At 35.8% G+C, this 22921-nt stretch overlaps 1 protein-coding gene and 1 long non-coding RNA gene across 10 annotated transcripts in view; one reads left to right on the plus strand and one right to left on the minus strand.

Annotated features, from left to right (window-relative positions):
• Window positions 1-19949, minus strand: part of LOC141549608 (uncharacterized) — an 89002-nt gene extending 69053 nt beyond the window's left edge. The window contains exons 1-2 of the long non-coding RNA XR_012484397.1: window positions 19861-19949; window positions 18492-18646 (exon numbers count right to left, since the gene is read on the minus strand). This is a non-coding gene — a long non-coding RNA (uncharacterized LOC141549608). The remainder of the gene's footprint in view (window positions 1-18491; window positions 18647-19860) is intronic.
• SETBP1 (SET binding protein 1) overlaps window positions 1-22921 on the plus strand; it is a 468541-nt gene that overhangs the window by 293398 nt on the left and 152222 nt on the right. The window lies entirely within an intron of this gene.

Below are 22921 nucleotides of genomic sequence, written 5' to 3' on the forward strand. Positions count from 1 at the left end.
GATCAAAGCATCTCATTTCTAAGTGTCAATTTGTGTATCTGCAAAATACAGATAATAACCTCTCTCATAGGATATTGAGAAAGAAATGGTTTGTAAACCTTGGAGTACTATATAACAGTTATTATTGAGTGGCATGGAATTTAATTCATTTGAATTGATTCTTTGAGGGTAACTTCTGAAGTGTTGTCATTGATGCCATGCTGTTTGTTCCTCTTCTGTCAGAAGCCCACATCCTATAATGAAACACACTAAGTACATAATTATAGTTCCAAAAGCATGATATCAGTCAAACACATAGGGAAATGTATTTGGGTGACTGTTGGAAGCTTTCTATGATACTCTTTCCAACACAACTCCTTGTCCTCCATTTCCTACATCCTCCCTCTGACCTTTCTCACCCTTTACAAGTGAGCTTCCTTCTTTTCTCTGTATTTGAAGAATTCTTTAAGTTCTCTAGGCCTCTCCAAGTTGATTCTTGAGAAAGGACTGAGAAGCTAATGAGAACTGGTAACTGGAAGAAAGCTCCTCAAGGTGCTACAGAAATAATTCTGGGTTTCTAATTAAGTATAAATAGCCAAAAGAAATAAAACAAAACAAAACAAATAAAACAAACCAACAACAAAAGATTAAAAAACAGACAATCTTTGGGTTTTCGATTTGTCACTAAAGCTCAAAATCCGGGGAAATGAATAATTTAAACATTTTCATTGTCATAATCCTAAATGTACCAAATTTAATGGGGTTATTCTATTGGTATTTAGCTGGATTAAATAAATCACCAAAAGACTATCACCACAATTGGTATAATTTAATGGATTTTGAAGCCCGGAAAACTTATCTCATGCAGTATATCCTAGGTTTCCATTGGAGAGCCAGAGGTCAATATGGTTACCCTTTACTCCCTGCATAGATTTACCTGAGTGTGTTCCACTAGAAAGTTTCCATGGCATAAGAGTAGATGAATTACTGCACAGAGAAAGTCAACAGTACTTCAAGCTCATCTAGTTTGTGTCAATAGCTGAACCCATTGCAGAAACTGAAATTGTGTTTTGTCATAAATAGTATTGGATCATTGGTAGAGAAAGTGACTAATTATGTTTATCTCTATAAATCAGGATTTTTAACCTTTTTCTACATGTATGTGGTAGTCAGGTGAAGACTTTAGATCTCTTCTCAGAATAATGTTTTTAAATTCATAAGATAAGATACATAGGGATACAGAAGAAACTAATTCTACTAAAGTACATTTATCAAAATATATATGAAAAACAAATTCATGAACCAGAAATTAAGAATTTGTCTGGAAAAGTCTTCTTGAATTACCTCACTTCTTTACTATGCATATTTATGATTGTGTTTAACTACTTAATGGATGTTTATATTGAACATTACTCATTGGGGTACCTTCAGCAAACTCCTCCCTGAAGTTAGCTAACAAGGTGACATGAGAAAAGTGGAGGATGACAAATAAGCATTGGGAGCTTCTATCAGAAAGACTTAGGCAATTTTTGCTTGAGCATTGCCTTCTTTTCAAGTAAAGAAAGGAAAAGTTAGCAGAGAAGCCAATTTTCAGTTGTTGGGTTGGAGTTCCCAGTTTAGTTTACTAAGGTGATTATTATCAGATATCATACTTTTTGAAATACTGAGTATGGAACCAAAATTTGCTAAAATTCATTCAATTGATCTAGGTCCAAATCCTATCTCTCAAAGATATTAGTAGAATGAGCCTAAGCAACTCACTTAAGATGTTAACCTGTCTTGATGGGAGGGTGAAGGGGGTCCTTTATTTGGGAGTTTCCAGTACTAATAAAATCATGATTCAAATCCCTACCCATAATCCCTATCCACTTGTGGAAAAATCAAAAAATATAGCTAATAATCTAGTAATGTTGTAAAAACTGACAAGTGAACATGATAGAATAATGATGTAAGAATGAAAAGTAATTGTATATTTCAAACCCTTAAGTGCTTTGAAAGTTTGAGGAAGAAAAAGATTAATAGAATATTAAAAATAGACTTCATTAAGGTAGTGGTTCTTGAACTGGGATTTAACATGTAGTTGGAATTATAGAGAAGAGGTAGATATTCTGGGGGTTGGAATATTCTGAGTAAAGGCCTGGAAATAAGGATGGAATTGCAAGCCATCCTGCATGTTTCCTTCCCTTCTTATTGAGAATACCCAAGAATGGCCTGACAACTTTAGCCAACACTTCTGTGAATATATAGAGGAGCATCAAATCAGGTCATCCTCCTAATTCAATCAGAAGTGTTTCTTCTGCTACTTAATCTGGAAGCTCTATAGGAAAACATTGACAATTGCAGTTGAGATTCTCATATTACTATTGATGATCACCAAAATGTCATGCTGCAAAGCTTCCATGAATCTGTTTTCTGGGGTGTGTGTGTGTGTGTGTGTGTGTCTTTCCGAGCTTGTGGGACATATCCACAATAAGTGGAGTCAGAATAGTGTAGATTTCCTTCCTAACAAATTCTTTCTTTTGATAACAAAGGTTTACCTCATGAGATTGCTAGGCTACTAAGTGTTGTAAAGTACTTCAGAAAACCTAAAATAACTAAGGTTTTCTAATAGCATTATAATTACCATTACAGTTTCATTCCCATCCATCTCTGCCTTATTGACTTGGTATGTCATTTGTGTGAGCACCAGAAAATGAGAACTTGGAGGTGGATGATTAGCTGAGCACCCAGAATCCTGGAGCTGTGACTTTCAACAGGGATTCATTTCCATTCTCAGACTGTGGGCAGACGGGTTGGGATTATATTTGTAATGGGTGAGGCTGGGCTTCCCTCAGACAGAGGAAGACCATGCTGCCTTTCCTCAATCCTTTTGCTTACCTTGAGCACTTCTTTAATTTCCACTGTGATTTCTGTCTTCCATTTGTACAATCTTCTTCCAAGCATCCCTCAGAACAAATTGCAGTGTCATGCCTGGCCTGGCCTGGAAATTGCCATCATTAATATTATCATTACCATCCTAATATTTGCAAGTATGCATCAGCCAGACACAAAACTTCACTATTCTAGACACAGCCTTTGTCCCCTAGAAAGACAAGTCTTTGTCCTATGGGGAAAAGCCTACAAGCAGTTTAAGTAATACATTGTAAAGGTATAACCAGCCCATAACACTGACCAATCTACAAAGTAATTGAGGATAAGAGATTATGCCTTTTTATGCCTCTCAGTGTCTATCCCAGTTCCTTGCACATACTCACTTAGTGATTATTAAATTTGAATGATAATATTATAGGCCTATTTTCACATGTATGCTTGCTTAATTGCTAGGGACATTATGGTTATGGCTGTGGAGAAAATGGAAGTAGAGTGAAATGATGTCTATCTTTAAGATACAGAAAATTTTTAAAAGAGAGGATCAAAAAGTTGGCAGAGATAGAGGAGAATGATACAATAATTGTACTGTTAATAGCAAACCATAGCTCTTTAAAGTTCCCAAAGCACTTTACAAAACTCAATGGCCTACCAACCTCGTGAAGTAAGTTTTATTATCCCCATTTTCCAGATAAAGAAAATGAGCCACAGGGAATTTAAGCTCTAGACCTTAGCTATTAAATGATAATATTTATTATAAAGGAAATATTCTCTACCCCAACATTGGTCTTATTTACTGTGGATGTGGCCCAAGTGTCAGGGAGTGCTATGGACTTAATCTGTTAAAATGTTTATGTTGGGATGGACTATCAAAATTATTAAATGAAACTATCTCATTTTACAAAGTCAAGAATATACTGTAACATCAAACTGGACCAAAGAACCTAGATTATGTCTGACTTGTTGTGTAACTTTTGGAAAATAACTTAAATTGTTTGAGCCATTTATCTGTAAAACTGAGGTTATGGGATTAGATGGCCACTCTTAGGTTCTTTCTAGTTCTGTATCTGTGATTCTGTGATTTTTGTCATTTTTGTTCACCTTTTTTAGTCATTTCCTACTCTTCATGATCTCATTTGGGGTTTTCGTGGCAGGCATTAACTTGCCATTTCCTTCTCCTGTTCTTTTGACAGATGAGGAAACTGAGTAAATAGGGTTAAGTGACTTGTGCAGGATCACACCGCTAGTAAGGGTTAAACCAGATTTGAATTCAGGAAGATGAGTCTTTCTGATTTCAGACCTAGCCCCTTGTCCATTGTGCCACCTAGCTGCCCAGTGATTTATGAAATAGAGCTTAGTTCTACAGTTTTGTGTTTCTAAGCTATTGAGACTCAGAGAAACAAAGGAATCAGAGCTCATCTCTCTTGGTGTATAATTTGTTGCCACTGAATATGTTATATACTTCCTAATTTCATTTTTAATAGTAATATCATGGGATTATAGGTCTCAGAATAATAGCTCTAAACCTGGAAGGAAATTTAGGGGCCATAAAGTCCAATCCCCATATTTTATAGATGAAGAAAAAAATTGAGCCAAAAAGAAGTGACTTGTCTAAGTTCACTGAGTTAATAAGTAGCAGGACTGAAATTTGAACTGAGACGCTATAACTCCTACTTTAGCTGATTCATATTGAGGTTATGATCAGCTAACCCCCTAACATTTTTATATCCAATTATATTGATCTAGTTTTCCCTATCTCATTATTGTGTAGTTGACATTAACCTATATTTAATGCTTTTGTTTTATATTTATTACCATTAGATACAAAGTACATCTAGCAGAGTGGATTGCTTATAGATGCTTATTAAATGTTCATTAAAATAAATTTCATCTTTGGGTTTGGCAAATCAGCCTGCTGCTTGAAAAGTAAATGAGTAGAATCACCATAAGTAGGAAAATGCCAGTAGTGTCCCTGTTGGCTTGTCTAAGATTTTTATCCTTAAGCCAGCATTACACATACATACACACAAACACATACACACACACACACACACACACACACACACACACACACACATCCTTATACCCTTACGCACAATACTCATGTTTCTTTCTCCCATTATTCTCTTCTTATATCTTGTATTCTCTTATTGCTTCACAAAAGAGAGCCTTTTTTAAGGTATTTTATTTTCTGATTGTTCAAAGTAATAGTGTTGAGGTCAAGAAGATCTGGACCAATCACTCACCACTCTAAACCTCACTTTTCTCATCTCTAAAATGGAGATAATAATACCTACTACTTACAGCAGTTGGGAAAGTAAAATGAAATTATATATGCAAAGTACTTCACAACTTTAAGAGTGCTATTATTATACTAAATGTCATTTATGATCAGTTGTGGTCTGCATACCATGTTATTATTATTACAGCATGACTGCCTCCTACCAACAATCCTAATAATTTTTTCAACCATGTGAAAGTAGGAAGTGATGAGGAGCTACAAAAATTGGAAGGCATAATGCTTGTGTATATGAGACTGGTTTTAAGGTTGAAATATGGCTACTTCCAATTGAATTTAAGGAGTGTCCTTTGAAATACTATTCAAGGAACCCTTCTTATTAGTACATTCTGAGAAAAAGAAAGCTTGGAAGCTGCCTTCTTTAGAGTAAGCTCTGATTTCCTAAATTGAGCTCTGTTTTTTTTTCTTCAATAAGTCAGGTCACAGACCTGATGTGATGCTATCAAGTATCCACACCTATATCTACACCCAAAGAGGTTAGAATTTTAAAGGTATAGGTGATGCATACTACATGTGTACATCAAATCAATGTAAATATAAATTGATCATTTCCAAAGAAGATGTCTACCTGCATACTGGAAAAAATAAAGTAGATTGATTCATATTGGTATTAAAGGAAGATGTCTATAAAGATTTCAAGATTATCAATTGGCCAGCTCATCATATTACTTTTTCCTCTTATCCCTTGTACTCAATGATTGATTGACAGGCTTCCAAACAAACTGTACTTCTAAACTAGATGGGTATAGTCATTGACAAAGCCTCCAAAGATTTATAGAGTATAAATTTATGATTCCCAGGTGATTGTCCTAAATATATTGACAGCTGTTGGAGGGCCCAAAGACTTATCTCATCAGTCAACCAGTAGATATGTATTAAACATTTACTGTATTACAAGTCTTGTGGACACTAAAGAATGAGAATAAAAGTGTAGTCAATCAATCAAACTGATCAATTTATTCATTCTGAGTCCTATGCAAGTGGCCCTAAAGGATACAACTAAAGTATAACATAAGATCTCTTCCCTTGAGGATCTTGCTAATTATGGAGGCCACATACACACAAGAAACAAATAGAAGATAAGGAATGAAATATGTAATATTGACTTTATTTGTTAAAAGAAGTATAGAGAAGGGAGAAATCAGTTTACACTATGGTGAAGGAAAATGTAATGGAGGACAGCAATCTGAGCTCCACCTTAAAGGATGAAAAGAATTTGAACAGAGAAGTATTTTATAGTAGATTTGATTTCAAATCTTGGAGTCACTTCTTATTACCTCACTGCACCTCATTGGGTCATAGTATTTTTATATGTAAAATGAAAGTATTAATATAATTGGGAACTGGACTGGTTGGTTTTCAAGGTTCCTTGCAGCTAGTGTCTTTTTCATTCTATGAAGGGAAGACATTCTAGGCAGATCAACAGCTTAAACTTGGGGAAAGAGTTACACAACTTGGTGTGTGCTTTTTGACATTGAGAAGATTGGCTTGCATGGAGTTTGGATTGCTAACTTGGGAAGGTATTATAAAAGACCTTGCTAAGTGGAAGAGTTTGGTATTTTTTTAATTGGGGAATGAATTTTTCTCAGAGCATATAGGGGACTTTAAAGATTTATTTACTTGAACTTCATTTAATACATGAGGAGAATCAGGCTTAAAAAAGTTTAAAGAAACAATGTATTGTGATACAGTGGCAAGAGTAGTGACTTACATTTCTCTGTTGCATAGTATGAGTTCAAATTCTGGCTTTATTATACATATACATGCACATATATATACATATATATGCACATATATATATGTGTGTGTATATATATATATGTGTGTATATATATATGTGTGTATATATATATGTGTGTGTATATATATATATATATATAAAACCTTAGGCAAAGCAAGCATTCACCTTGGGCTTCAGTTTTTTTCCTATGTATAAATAAGGAGATTGATTCACTTTCCATCTCTAAAATTATGTTCCTGAATTCCTATAACTAGCAAATTATATCACTTAGTTTTCAAACTTAGTCCAATGATCTTAGAAGTTGTATTTTAATGTTACTAATCTGATGGTGATATGTAAGACCTACTGAAGCAGACAGGACTAGATGTCTGTGGTGATCAACTAGAAGTCATTTCATTTATTCAGGCTGATAAGGGTTTGGCTGTCAGTGAGGGCAGTGTGAACAGCATAGAAGGAAAATTAAAGACAAGTAAAAAGTTTATGTATCAGGTAATCACTTGCTCAAAGTGTTCTTTTTGCTCAAATGTAGAAAATGGGAGTGCTAATCCTTGATATAGCTTCTATATAATAGACTTGTGGAGTTATTTCATTTTGTATCAAACACCTCATTATCAGTATCCAGATCTAATTAGTGTAAGTAAGCCATTGTCATCTGACCACTTGTATTTGCCCTTTCCTCTTTCCTTCTCATTTTACTTCCTAGTCAGTATGGGAACCTTCTCAGGATGAGAAGAAAAGTCAAGCATAAACTTGTGGGTTCCCATATTATTAATGCTTATTATATAAATAATCATCATCATATTATTAAGGCAGAAAAAGAGCTTGAGGATGCACTGGACAGAGGGCTACTCTTCTCTGCTTGGATCTTCTCAGATGCTTTGCTCCAAATCCCAGCCTTAGACCCGGTGTTGATGAGTGTTGGGGCTCTTCTGGGACTGTTGTCTCATAATTACATTGCAGCTTTGTCTTTCTGCTTCCCTCACCCTGTGAGTGGTCTTTATTTCTGTGTGGGAGAATTACAGTTTGGTTTCTTTCTTCTACTTTTACTCCAACACAGAACTCAAGATTTGTGAATCACATAAGGCGTTAATACCACATAAGCAGCTAGTGTAGGGTTAGAAAGACCAAGCTGTTAGTTCCATCTCTGTCAGCAGCAAGCTTTGTGATCATCAGCACTTCTAGATATATTTCCTCTGTCTACATTATTTACATGTTGTTTCCCCATCTAACATGTATACTCCTTGAAGATTAAGGATATTTTTACTTTTAATTGCATTTCTATCACTAAGTACATAGTAAGCACTTAATAAATATTTGTTGATTGAGATGATATGTTCTAATCTAAAAAAGAGAACAAGAACACTTTAATTTGCATTTCATGGAAACTTAGAGGTAACTGGCATTTTAAAAACTGTCCAATCTAACACTTTCCATATGACAGGTGAGTCTGAAGCCCAGAAAAGGAAATTGATTTGCCCAATATACTGACTACAAGATGACTTAGAGGCTATTTATTCAGTTTCTTTGTTTTTCAGATGAAGAATCTGAGACCCCTAATTCAGTTCCCTTTCCCTTTTCAGTGTCATGGTCTCAAGAAGCCTTCCTGTCCCCTAGTACCTTTTGTTAACTGAACTCATGATGAAGGGCCTTGGTGAAGGCACAATCTTGTCAAGACCTCCTAATATATATTTTTTTTTCATTCATGATTTCTTTCTTTCATTCATTCGTTGAACAAATATTTATTGAGTTTCTTAGGAACACTCTTGTTTCTAAAACACACCTTGTTAAATATTGACAGAGGCAAAAGGCACACTGGCTGGGCCTGCCACCTTCACTGCTGCTACCGACGTCTCACCCTCATGGGGCGGGTTAGAGGTGAGCCAGCAACAGTTACTGCTTTCTCTGTTTTCCATAGAGCTAGGAACATAGCAAAATACCTAGGCATAGCCAAGTCTTGAAGGATATATTTTTGAAACCTGAAGTATGGTACAATGGAAACAATCTTAGATGAAACATCAGTACAGAGACTGGGTCCTAATTCATATTTTCTTATTGGCTTAACAACTTGCTTTGACTCTGGGCAAATCTCTAGACCTCAGTTTCCTTATTTTTAGATAACTTATAGTAGAGTTAACACATAATTATGAGAAACTAAGTAGGAAAAAAAGATAGGAAAGCTTTTTAATTAAAAAAAAAGAAAAATCTTAACCATTTCATGATGGATCCCAGCTATACTCACTTATTCTTATTCTTCAGACTGTACCATATCCTCACCAATAACTTTACTCTTATATTGGTACCCTCCTCTATGCCTCCACTTTCCAGTTCCATTTAATAATTTTTCTTTCCATATTAAAAAGTAAGCTTCTTACACCCTTTGATCCAGCAGTTTCTCTACTCCAAAGAAATCATAAAAAGGGAAAAGGAACCATATGTGCAAAAATGTTCGTAGCAACTCTTTTTATAGTGTCAAGGAACTGGAAATTAAATTATTACCCATCAGTGCGGGAATGGCTGAATAAGTCATGGTATAAAAATATAATGGAATATTATTGTTCTATAAGAAATGATAAGCAGGATGATTTCAGAGAGGCCTGGAGAGACTTACATGAACTGATGCTGAATGAAATGAATAGAAACAAGAGAACATTGTACACAGCAACAAGAAAATTAAATGATGTTCAGTTTTGAGGAATGTGGCTTTTTTCAACAGTGAAGTGGATTCAGGCCAATTCTAATAGACTGATCATGGAGAGAGTCATCTGCATCCAGAAAGAGGGGACTAAATGAGGATCACAACATATATATTTTCATCTTTTTGTTGTTGTTGTTATTTGCTTGCTTGTTTTTTTCTCTCATTTTTTCCTTTTTGATCTGATTTTTCTTGTGCAGCATGATAAATGTGGAAGAATTGCACATGTTTAATCTATACTGAATTACTTGCTGTCTAGGGGAGAGGGAAAGTGGAAAGGGAAGGACAAAAATATGGAACGCAAGGTTTTACAAGGGTGAATACTGAAAACTATCTTTTCATGTATTTTGACAAATAAAAAAGAAAGTAAGCTCCTTATATATAAGGACCGACCTTGTTTTATTATATTTTTATCTTTAGCATTTAGCCCTTTTCCTGGAATATTGTAAGCATTTAATAAATGGAGCTCTGTGTCTGTCTGTTTAGCTATCTTATTATCTATTTATCTATCTATTGTCTGTCTGTCTATATGTCTATCCAGTCAATCAACAAGTAGCCATTGTTTGTTACTCTGTGCTCGAGGTTTTAGTAAATATATAATGGATCCTTTGTCCTTAAAGAGAGTACAAAATCAAAATGGAGAAATAAGATTTAGAACATGAAATAACTAGAAATCCAAAAATCTTAATGCAAGCTTAAAGTCATACAAAGATTTGGGGGGTCCTCTATATGTCATGGTGATTATATATGTCTTTGTGTTACATATATATATATATATATATATATATATATATATATATATATAAATACATATAAATATATAGATGTGTTTTTATCCATACACATTCCCCATTTTAAAAAGAAGGAAGCTGAAATTCAAAGAGTTTATACTGCTTACTCATGTTCACATAGCTAGCAAGTATTGAACCTACTCTTCTTCTAACTCCAAATGGACTGTATTTTCTAATATTCCAACTCATGGCACTAAAAATAAAGGCTAAAGAACAATTTAAGAAATTTGCTCTTTACTCTTATAGCTCCCCCCCCCCTTGTTTAGGCCCTCATAATCTCTCTTCTGGGTTATTGCAATGGCATTATAATTGATCTTCCTGACTGGTGTTTCTTCCCATTCCAATCAATCCTCTACTCAACTGCCAGTAATTTTCCTAAAATTCAGGTGTGACACTTTTACTCAGCAAACTCCAGTGGCTCCCTATTACTTCCAGTTTTAAAGTCTTGTTTTATTTTAAAGTCCTTCTCAGCCCGACTCCTTCCTACCTTTCCAGTTTCCTTACTTATTTATAATCTATATTCCTCTATGCACTTCCATGTTCATGCACATACCCACACATGACACACTGTCACCAAGTCCTACATTCCTGAAATGCTCTCTCTCCTCACTTCTGATCTTTTGCTTATTTAAAAACTGAACATCAATCATACCTTCTGCAGAAGACCTTTTCTAGTCTCCTCTTATTCTTAAATAGCCTATTACTTCTGAAATTTCTTTCATTTATACTGTATATGTCTTGTATCTATGTAGTTGTGTAATAGTTCCTTGTTAGCTCCTTGTGACCAGAGATCCTATATTTGCTTTCTTTGTTTCTTTAATGCTTTGTTCAGTGCCTGGCACATACTAAGCACCTAATAAATGATTGTTGACTGGCCAGTTGGTTGTGTTATAGGACTTCAGACAAGGATGGGGAGAGAAATTTGATTAATAGTAGGAGGCATTCTTGATAGATGAGATTTGAACTGGACCTTGGAGCAGAGCCCTAAGATGTTTGTAAGAATTGGGAGACTCACCAGTAGAAAGACAAGCAACAGAGTTAATCGTTATTTGCAAGAGGAGCATTTTTATACAAGTGTGTCATACAAGGCTCTTTACCTATTTATTGAGTTCAGACAGCAGCACTGTGAATTCTTCTCTGACATGTTCAAATGGAACTCACTAGCCTCCTAATGTTGAGAGTTAATGCCTGTGTCTGACTGGTGGGAATTTAGCCTTTTAAGTTTCTTCTGAAACTAAGTAAATGCTAAATATTAAATATAGTGAATCAAAAGATATGAATCCTAGTTCCAGCTCTGTTGAAATTAGCTACAGGGACTGAATAAGTCAGTTTACTTCTTTTGGAGTAATTTCCTAATTTATAAAATTAAGGGCTTGTATTGAATTACGTCTAGGGTCCTTTCTACTATAACATCCAGTGCTTTTATTAACATATTTGCTATTCTTAATATATGTACCCCACTCATTATCCTGCTACTCTCTGCATCTTCCTTTAATATTTGTCCCTGTTTTGTCTTCTATTGGACAGGATATTCCTGATTTTGCAAGAAGAAACCATGTCTCTGGTTTCTAAGTTAAGGTTTTATAGCTATACCTCCACACCCCACTTTCCTTGCAGCCATAAACCTCCCCCCAAAAAAAACAACCGATGATATTATAACATATTGTAGATGACAATGGTTGGCAGTCATACTATGACCAGGACTAATGCATAAAACAGCTTTGGAACTCAGCACTTATCACTAAATGTCAAATCTAGAACAGTTAGACTTATTTAGCTCCCAGGGACTGAATAAGTCAGTTTACTTCTTTTGGAGTAATTTCCTAATTTATAAAATTAAGGGCTTGTATTGAATTACGTCTAGGGTCCTTTCTACTATAACATCCAGTGCTTTTATTAACATATTTGCTATTCTTAATATATGTACCCCACTCATTATCCTGCTACTCTCTGCATCTTCCTTTAATATTTGTCCCTGTTTTGTCTTCTATTGGACAGGATATTCCTGATTTTGCAAGAAGAAACCATGTCTCTGGTTTCTAAGTTAAGGTTTTATAGCTATACCTCCACACCCCACTTTCCTTGCAGCCATAAACCTCCCCTCCAAAAAAACAACCGATGATATTATAACATATTGTAGATGACAATGGTTGGCAGTCATACTATGACCAAGACTAATGCATAAAACAGCTTTGGAACTCAGCACTTATCACTAAATGTCAAATCTAGAACAGTTAGACTTATTTAGCTCCCTGGTTTTATAGAAGAAGTGGAAATTCAGTGAGATTCAATATCTTAATAAAGATCTCTTGATTTAATGGTAGATAAGACTAGGATCCAGGCTTTTGAAATTAGAGTCAATTGCTCATTATATTAGAGTAATATTACTCTTTCTTCTAAATTGTATTGCTTTCCAGGAAGTGTTTCTGCAGGACATTTTAGCTTTCATGAACAGAGGAGCTAAAGACAAGATGAAATGAAACAGAAAGGGAGATGTTAGTCCCATTGGGAAATGACTCTTGCTTATTCCAGGCTGTTCCTTAGGCCACTCTTTCCCATAAATGGATCCATACCAGGAGTGTCCAACCCTTTGCTGGAGAACATATTTTTGGACAAGAAAACAGAATTAGATATTTGAAAGCTGAATGTTTATTCCAGCAGAAATCCATGTTAAAGCTGCTGACCTATCAGCACCTTTACTCAATAAACAACTGTCAAGGATTTGATTAACTGAGTCTCCCCTTCACTTTCCCCTCCCTTTTGGGTTATTTGTTTTATTACTCTTTCCCTGGATGGCCTATAGCTTTAGTAAGCTCTTGTTTACATTGGAATTATAATGAAGTTTTCCAGTTATGTACCCTATAACAGGGCCCATTCCAAGGCAATGATCCTTTTAACCAGCTCAGCTGCTACTGGAGGAAACAGTGCTGGGCTAAACTTGAGAGTCAGGCTAGAGCAGGCATTCTTAACCTGGAGGCCATGTATTTATTTTGTTGGAAAAAAGATAACTCTTAATGTTGTTGTTTAATCATTTCATTATATGACTATAGAAGTTGGATGGTCCTAGAGATCAAAAAAGTGACAATTCTAGCTTTGTTTACTTGAAGTATGAACATGACATGGTAGAAAAAAAAAATCTAGATTTATAAACATCCAGGTCCACATCCTTGCTCTATTACTTATTATCTTTGTGCTCTTGAACACAATTTATTTTTCTTAGATTTAGATTCCTTATCTACCAACCAGGAGATTGGATTCAATGACCTTTAAGATCAGTCTGTGAAAAGACACTTACGCTCTTTGAGCTTCAGTTTCCTCTTCTGTAAATCAGTATCTTTGTCTCTGATTTTCATATTTCTTCAGATAATAGTAGGGAACTAAATAAGATAAAGGTCATAAAGGTACTTTGAAAAAAATGTGTGTCATACAAAGGGAGGATTGTTGTCATTATTGGTTGAAATAGCTAAATATTTGTAAAGTGCTTACTGTGTTCCAGGTACTGTGCTAAATGCTTTACAAGAATTATCTCATTTGATATCCACAACTACCTGGGAAGTCGGTATTATTATGATCCTCATTTTATAGTTTAGGAAAGCGAAGCAAACACAAGTTAAGTGACTTGGTATCACACAACTAGTTTCTAAAACTGGATTTGAACTCAAGTCTTCCTGAGTCTAACTTAAATGCTCTGCCACTGTACTACCTACTTGCTATATCAGCATTATCATTAACTTGGAGTGAGAGTTATGGAAGGTCTTGTATTGGTTAGAATGGAAGATTCCCTAAGTTTTCTTAAATAAGCATCCCCCACAAACATTTTGTTTGTTTATTGAAGAGGAACTATCTGTCCCTAAAGGCAGTGACCACAGAGATAGCATATTAAATCAATAGGAAAATAGATTTTAATTCTCAAATTTGAATTTACTGATACCTTCTTGGGTAACTAAAAGCAGGTCCATCTGTGGTTTACTTCTTAGGGATATATTATCTGAAAGTTTGGCTGTGTAATGTCTTTGATTAGGATATGGTAGAATTTGACACAAGAAGAAACATATTTCAGCCACATGGGTGTTTGACTAGAGTTAGTCAAAACCAGGAATCAATGGGGTTGCTACTCCATCCTTATTTGTTTCAGGAAATAGTATCTCTTTTATTTCCTCTTGGGCATCTCTTTACTTGAAAAACACCAGTCTATTTCACTTTGGGATTGGAGTCCACTTTCTGGGATGAGAAAATCTAGGGCAGAAGTGAAAGGAGATTTGTTCTGTCTCCCATGAGCTGTTGCTTCCAAGAGCAACGAAGGCATGTTGCAAGTAGGTCTGTGGAAAGTGAAGGTAGATTCCATTTAATGCTCTTAAGTGGACAGTTATACAAAACTAGATCCTGAAGACTTCTTTCATCCCATATGTTTTTCAAATCTCTCAAGGCCAAACTCAGATGATACTTTCTCCAAGAAACCTACCCTAAGTCCTACAAACCCTATCAATCTATCTTTACTGTCCACTGTAGATATTGTATATATCATGAAATTTAGCTGTATTAATTTTTCCACATTATTTATTGTTTATTTATTCATAGGTATGCACACCAACTGTTCCCATTTGGTCCTGTGAAGGATAAAGGAATGAATCCTACTGTTTCTCTACTCAGAAAATTTACCATTTAAGGGGAAAATAAGGCAGATACTCAAATACCAAGTTGTTTGGAACAAAGATCATTAAGAGAGATATTAAGTGCTCTGTTTTGTTTCTCCAAATCTAAAGACTTTATATTATAGCAAAACCTTTCTACTGCCAAATATGGTCATTTATTTGGGGACAATTTAAAGTGCTCAGTACAGTGCCTAGTATGTAGTAGGCATTTAATAAATGCCTCCTTTTCCCTTTCCTTTCCTCAGTATTACCTTTCCCTTCCTTCTTGAATTCTTTGTAAAACTTAGCAAAGGTGTGGTTAGCAAACAAATAAAGTCCTGTTAGATTGAGTTGAAACCAAGGATCCTAAGGAATCAGCACACACACACACACACACACACACACACACACACACACACACACACACACACACACTCATCCCTTAAGTCATGTGTGAATTAAATCTTTTTTTTAAGTGTCTCCATCCTAGGTAGGAACTTCTTGGGAGTTTTTCAAGCTATGGCTCATGGGGTAGTTATAAGCCATAGTTATGGGCCAGGTGTGGCTCATTCAGCCAGTCACTGAATACTATTTGTAAGCACCTGAGATATTAATAATATTCATACACTGCTTTACAATGTGCCTTTCTCCCTACAACCTCATGAGATTGGTACTACTGTACTCAATTGGATTTCATCTATGTATGTACTCCCTGATACAATACCTATCATAACTCACCCATGCACTCCCATGCTGCATGAGTTCTGTCCATAACTTCTCATAGATCTGCTATGGGAGGGAAGCATCCCAGCATGTTAGGGACCTTCCTACTAGTTATCCCTCACTTGAACCCTCACTGGTCTGTTTTTTTTTTAATATACATTTCTAATAAAATATATCTATCATACTAATTATCCTGGTACAATTCCTAGCTTGTGACATGTGACAGTCTACTCAATTATTTTCCCCATTTTTTAGATAAGGAAACTTGAGATTCAGGAAACCCTAAATTATATATATATATATATATATATATATATATATATATGGCTACTAAGTTGTGAGTCTTTGAACTCCATATCTACTGCTTTTTCTAATCAACCATGCTGTATCTATTAAAAGAATCACCAAATTAGTATCATATTTGAATGATTATACTTGTATGATTATTCACAATTCACATTTGTGAGTTCTAGATGGATTCAGAGGAGGGAAGAGTCACTGGACTGGTGGAGGCTAAAGAGGCGCTTCAAGTAGTTCAAGAAAAGACTTGAACTAAATCATTAAGAATGGGAAGAATTTAGCTAGTTGGGGCAGGGGCAGAACATATTATAGGAATGGAATATGTGAAGTTGTAAAAGTAAGTGGGAATGAGCCTCAGTTTTCTTCTCTGTAAAGTGGGCATAATTCTTGGAGTACCTCTGTCACATGTGAAGTACTGTGAAAAAATTGTGTTGTAATACTTCAAGTGATGTGAGCTGCTGACATCATTTTTAGTTCAGAGGAAAGGGAGAGAACTCAGTGAAGTCAGTAGTGGCCCAGGAATTCAATTACATTTAACAAAGCTTTGTTTTATGTCAGGCATCTATGCTTGATGCTGCTTTAAACCCCTGCTTTTAAAGAGTTTAGAGCCATTACATTCCACTAAATAACAAGCCCCTTTAAGGGCAAAATCAAGTTTTTTGTCATTATATTCCAGCATTGTGCTTCGCACCCAATTTAGTTTTTAGTAATAATTTGATTTGATTGATTGTTAACTGACAATTTGTCCAAATATTTTCATGATCTTGGATGAGTCATTTAATCTTCATGATATGGTCCCCTGTAAAATAAAGGGGTTAGACTAGGTGCCATTAATCCATGATTCTATGTTCATGAGATGAAGTTATGGATTTGAACTTACCAAGGAGGAATCAAGGGCATTTGATAACATGACCTAGACAGGAGGAAGGAAGGTGCTTTAGGCAGGAGGTATTAAAGAATGAAGCAGAGCAGAAGTCTAGGGATTAAAAACCAAATGAGGAAAGACACCATCTCAATTCTTATTTCGCATAATATGAGTAGTTTTTATTTGTCAGCAGTTGTCACAAAAACCTTTGTGGTTTATGGCATTCTCCAGTATTTGTTACAATGATGAGTCTCCCTGATTTATGTCAAAGCCCTGGAGAAAAAGAAGGGGCTTTGCAGGAAGCTGATGGAAGGATTCTCCATATGTTATAATTTATAAGAAAATCCAGATCCCAAGGCCTTTCATCCCAAAGAGTAGTCACTTCCTCACCATCAGCACAGTTGAAAGATCAGTACAAAATTAGATCCAGGCTGGGAGGCAGAGTATTTGGATTTTTTTTCAGCCCTCTCATAGATTTCCCATGTTCCTGCTTCATCCCTCTTCAGTTTGTGGCAATTTTATATCATATACCTTCATAATCACAGTTGTTATTGTTATTCTTACTCAAATTATCTTCAACTTTCCAACAAATTGTGTTCTAAATATCAATTTCTACGTCATGTTAGGAACTAAGAATGAGTTATACAATAGGAAAAACATTATATATCTTTCAGTTGATCAATAGGTACTTTTATATTCCATTTCTGCTATGTGCCAAGCATTGTGTTAACCCCTAAAATTCAACTACAAAAAATGAAACAATCTCTGCCCTCAAAGAACTGACATTCTCATAGGAGATATGACATGTACCAAAAAATACAAGGTAGTTAGGGAGAGAAGGCACTAGCCAGGGGATAGGTGAGGAGAATTTATAAGTAGAAGGTGGTATGTGAGCTTCTAGAAAGAAAGCAATTCTGTAAGACAGGTAAGAGAGGAGTGTCTTTTCGGACAGTGGGGATGGGGTAGAGTGGAGAGTAGCTAGTAATAAAGCTGGCAATAAAGCTGGAATACTTTAGAGATTGAGAAAGTCTTTAGAAGATAAACAGAGTAGTTTGTATTTTATCATAGAAACAAAAGTGAGTTTCAAGAAGAGGGGAGAGATATGGTCAGCTTCAAACCATCGTACAGAAAGTTTCTTTAAATTCAAATATGACTGAACCATAGAATCATAGAATTAATATTAGCTAAGATGACACCATGTCAAATGAAAATTCCTCAGGAACTTTGTACCCTGATTCCAAGGAGGGGAGGGGGGAGAATATGAACTCAAAATACTCCAATATACTATTAACATTTATTTAATGCTTTAATATTTGCAAATAATATCTCTTTAGATCTTCACAACAACTCTGGGAAGTAGGTACTATTATTATCTCTATTTTATCAATAAGGAAACTGAAGTAACAGTTTACGTGATTTGTCCAGGGTCACACTGTTAAGAAGACTCCTAGGTGGAATTCACACTCAAGTCTTCCTGACTGCTATTTCCACTGTACCACTCAAAATCAATTGCCTGTGATGGCCCTGATGCCTAAAGGACTCTTCAGTCTTGCACACCTTACTCTCACTTAAATACATTTTACTAGTATGTCATGGCCTGACCTCTTTGATGCTATGGTCCTCTTCCAGAAAGAAGGATTAGCTCACTGTGTGATTTTGGAATTAACCTGTTATCTCCTTGGGCCACAGCGGGGCTTTTTTGGTTTTTGGTTTTTGTTGTTGTTGTTGTTGTTCTTGTTGTTCTTGTTTTACTAGCTCTGTCAAATAAAAGTTGAAGGAGATATTCTTTATTACTGCTTTTCTCTCTAATATTTTGTGGTTCTCTCTTAACTATAAAAGTAGTACTATTATAGGTATATAACAGTACGGTATATAACATGGTATATAGCAACAGCAGTACACACAGAAGCAATGACCAATTAATTTACATATCCTTTCCAGGAATGATCTGATTTGATTATTTGTTCCTAAGTTTAAGACTTCAGAAACTAGAGGTAGAAAGTAGGTTGGAATGGTATGCATGTCTGGAAAATAGTCAAAAAGCATTTCCTTTGAATCTGGAGTGGGCTAGATATGTTGAGCTCTCACCAGTCAGGTTCTACTTAAAGCCTCCAATGGGAGGGCCTTGTTGAAAGCCAAATTAGCCATTTTTCATTGGATTCCCATTATATTAGAAGCTTCTGGAGGGCAGATACTGTCTTTTGCATCTTTTTTATGTTCCTGGGAGCTGACACATAATGGACACTTAATAAATGTTTATTCATTTCAGAAAAAAATTCCTACAAGTTAAATTAAGCAACAAGAGTTCTATCATTCCCATTTTATAGAACAAGGAACCAGTTACTGACAGGTCCATAACTTGAACCCAGGTCTCTCAACTCCCAAGCCAGTGCTCTTTCCACTTAGACCAGCTCTTTAGATGAAAGAATGGTGCTTTATGCTACTTCAAGTGCCATCAGTGTGGAATACAGCTATTGTTGGACTATAAAGTGTGGACAGTTGCAAATTATCTTTATAAAGAGTAGAGGGTAAATCACTTTTTCCCCCTTTCCCAATGACAGGGGTTAGAATCTTATCTTTGTGTTTATTCGTTAAAAAACCTCTCTTTTCTCTAGTTCTATGGAGCAGCTGTTGAAAGTACAAAGGATTCATTTTAATTACAGCGCTTTCCCTGCCTAGCTAAAGTGAAACCCTAGTGAGCAGTCAGACAGCCTTGCGACACTGAAGCTCTCGTCCCCTGTCTGAAGTGTCTCTCTCTTTTCAAGCTGAAGGAGTACAGCCGTCGGTAAGGCAAGGAAATCTAATTATATGGCACGTGTTCTAATTTAAGATGCTGTAGGTTGCTAAAAGTTGGAGAAGCTTCACATTAGGGCAGACACTCACCAAAGACCACCGTGTTCTTTGAACCGATAAGAAATGGATATGGCAGAACCCTCCCACTTCCCCCTCCCAATTGTCCCCCTGCCCCTACCTTGAGCTAATTGACCCAAGACTGAAAGGTATGGCATTCTGAGCTTTGAAGCAGGGCATTCACTCAGCCTTGAAAAAAGCCACTTGCTTACGTGCCATGGACAAATAACTAGATTGGCCAATGAAGTCACAAAGAAGGGCAAAGGTCATGGACTCCAAGAACTGTAATAAAATGTAAGATTTCTGAAGGACCTTAGAGATCATCTACTTCAAGACCTCCATTTTTTAGATGCAGAACTAGAAAGTCAGCAAGATGAAGTGATTTGTTCGGAATCAAAGCTTTCATGTTGGGGAGCCAAAACTCCAGCCTTCTGCCTCCTGCAAGTTCATTGTTTTTTACTCCTCTAAGAGGTTTCCCAAATAAACTTGCTAGGGAGAAGTTTGGCAAGATCCATATTTCTTATGGAGATGTGCCCTGAAATTAATAGAAACCCTTGACTTCAGAAACAACACTGCATCAGCTGCATTTCTTAAATAATTTTTGGGGGGGGGCACTTCACTTCCAGCCTATATACCATCTAGCCCCTCAGGGTGAAGGGACTCAGCCAATGTTACTCATTTAACAAATTACCTTTTCCATTGAAATAAATGTTTCCTCTCAGGTGTTAGGAAAACATTCATTCCTGGTAGGTGAAGCCAAGAAAGATCCAGGACTTTGTTTAAAAGAGGAGCTTAAAAAGAACTCAGATTGGCCTAGCTAACCTGTTCTCCTTTTCTAGCTAGATCTATATAAGTCTTTGATTTAATCAGAATGACCCAGACTTTCCATAGTATATTTAATGCCTGTGAAAATGGTTGTACTCTCACTTGTTTGTTTTTGTTTTTTATTTGCCACAGTGACAGAGTGGTCTGGTATGTAGCCATGAGGCAATAACCAGAAAATAGAAGGACAATTAAATCTTAGTTTTATCCCTCAAAATATATACTTTTTTGGCTACAAATTCACATGTAATAAAATGTGGAAAAAATCACCTTTTATTTTACTTCATAAATACCTGGAGGTGAAGGAGAGGGAGCGGTCATGAAGGAGGAAAAGATGGGTTACAGCCTGGAGACCATAACAGAGACCCACTCCACATGAAACTCACTGCTGCAAAATGATGCAGTGCAGTCAGGCTCCTTTTATGATCAGAGAAATGACTGTTTTTATAGCACAGTAAATAAAACCTGCTTTTGGAGCTCTAGGTTTACTGCCAAAAGGGGGAAGGGAGAGAGTTTTGTTTTTCCTTTTTCTCTCCCCAGTCTCTTGAAACTAAGAAAGATGGGTGAAAGAGTTGAGGAGGATAGTGGCTAGATAATCTAAAGAAATGCCTTGATGGATGGATACTTGGACAGATAGACCATTTGGTCTGAATTTGGTCATTAGTGTAAGGAGAAAAATATCTCTTCAAATGCTGTATTCCAGGATTCTCTAGGCCACTGAGAAGTTAAGTGACTTGATCAGGAATGGTTACACAGGCATCATGTGTTAGAGGTGAGATTTAAACCCAGGTTCTCCAGAGACTAAAGAACTCTGGTCACCTTGCCACACTCTATGTTGGTAAAAACCCTTGCATAAATTGTATATGCATGCATATTATATCACATATACGTATATGCACATACATATTGCCCCTATGTATCACATGATGATTGTGCAAGGAATTCAGTATTTGCCAGTCATAATATTACTTAATAAAACAATAACAATAATTATGTATTAATTATAATAATTTATATAGTAATTCCTTAGATTAAAAGCCTCCTCCAGTTCTCAAAAGCTATGCCAATGGATTAAAAGCTCTTCATAGGAAGATCCAACCAAGCCAGAAGAGCAAGTTAAAGAATAGTGATTCTAAATGTGTCTGTCTATCCATATCTGTATTTCTGTATGTCTATCTATATGTATCTTTCAGTCTATCTATCTATCTCTTCATCCCTCTGTCTTTTTATTCATTTATTTAGCCACAGAATTCCAAAGATGTAGGGGAATTTTACTGGCAAAGAGACTGATTACACCAAGGAAAATATGGATCCCTAAAATACTGGAGTTAGAACAGTTTATAGTATTTGAATCAACTTCATAAATTTTGATTATATTTTTTATTTAGTCTCAGTGAGGAAGACAGGGCACTCATTGCTATTTTAAGTTTAAAGGTTAGATAAGTAAGACTCAGAGAAATTAAGATACTGGGACATTGTCACATAGATAATAAGTGAAAAGATCAGGACTTAGTTAACTATTACCTGGGAATGCTGATGAAGAGTACATCATAACTAGTAGAGAGGTTAAAGAATGGGAACAAGGCCCTCTCAGTTTTCACAGGAGACTTAACCTCATGTTTTTAGATCAACAAGTTCATGGCTGCTATAGAGACAGAAATTTGTTTCCTGTTCATCTGGTAGTAGCAAATGAGTCATTTCTTGACCTTACATCTGAACTCTTTGTGAAGACAAGAATCAGCAGGTCAGAAGAGCTACAGAGATATGTTGAAGATGCTATGCCTTTCAAGAGCTGTTGCTGGATTGCTAATTCTATTGCATGCCAATGTTTTTGTTGAATGCTTATTTTGTTGTATTTTGCTATCAAAGGTAATCTTATAATCTTTTGAACACCTGTGTTAATTTGGACATGACTCCATCCTGTTTTTAGTCTCAGTTTTCTCACATGTAAAAGGAGGGAGTTGAATTATGAATCTGAGATCCTATCCATCCCCAATATTGCCTACATCCTGTTACCATAGCTAGAGAGGGTAAGATGAGTCAATACTTGGCACAATGGAGCCTAGTCTTGTGAAGACTGCATTTCTAAGTCTAGTTCAACTGTCATTGAAAATAACCAGTATATGCAGTCTGATGGTTTTATGACATATTGTATACCCCGCCCATTAGTATGTAACATGAGCTATCTAAAATGTATTTCATTCTATATTTTAACATGCAGAGCAGCTAAAACACACCCTTAAGTCTAAATTAGATTTGAGATAATACAACTAGAAAGATTATCCAGAGACAAAGAGGGCACTTATGTTTCATCTCAAATAGGAACACTCTCTGCCAATGAATATTAGCATAGCCTGAGC

Source organism: Sminthopsis crassicaudata, chromosome 1 (assembly GCF_048593235.1).
Source record: "Sminthopsis crassicaudata isolate SCR6 chromosome 1, ASM4859323v1, whole genome shotgun sequence".
Classification (NCBI taxonomy): domain Eukaryota; kingdom Metazoa; phylum Chordata; class Mammalia; order Dasyuromorphia; family Dasyuridae; genus Sminthopsis; species Sminthopsis crassicaudata.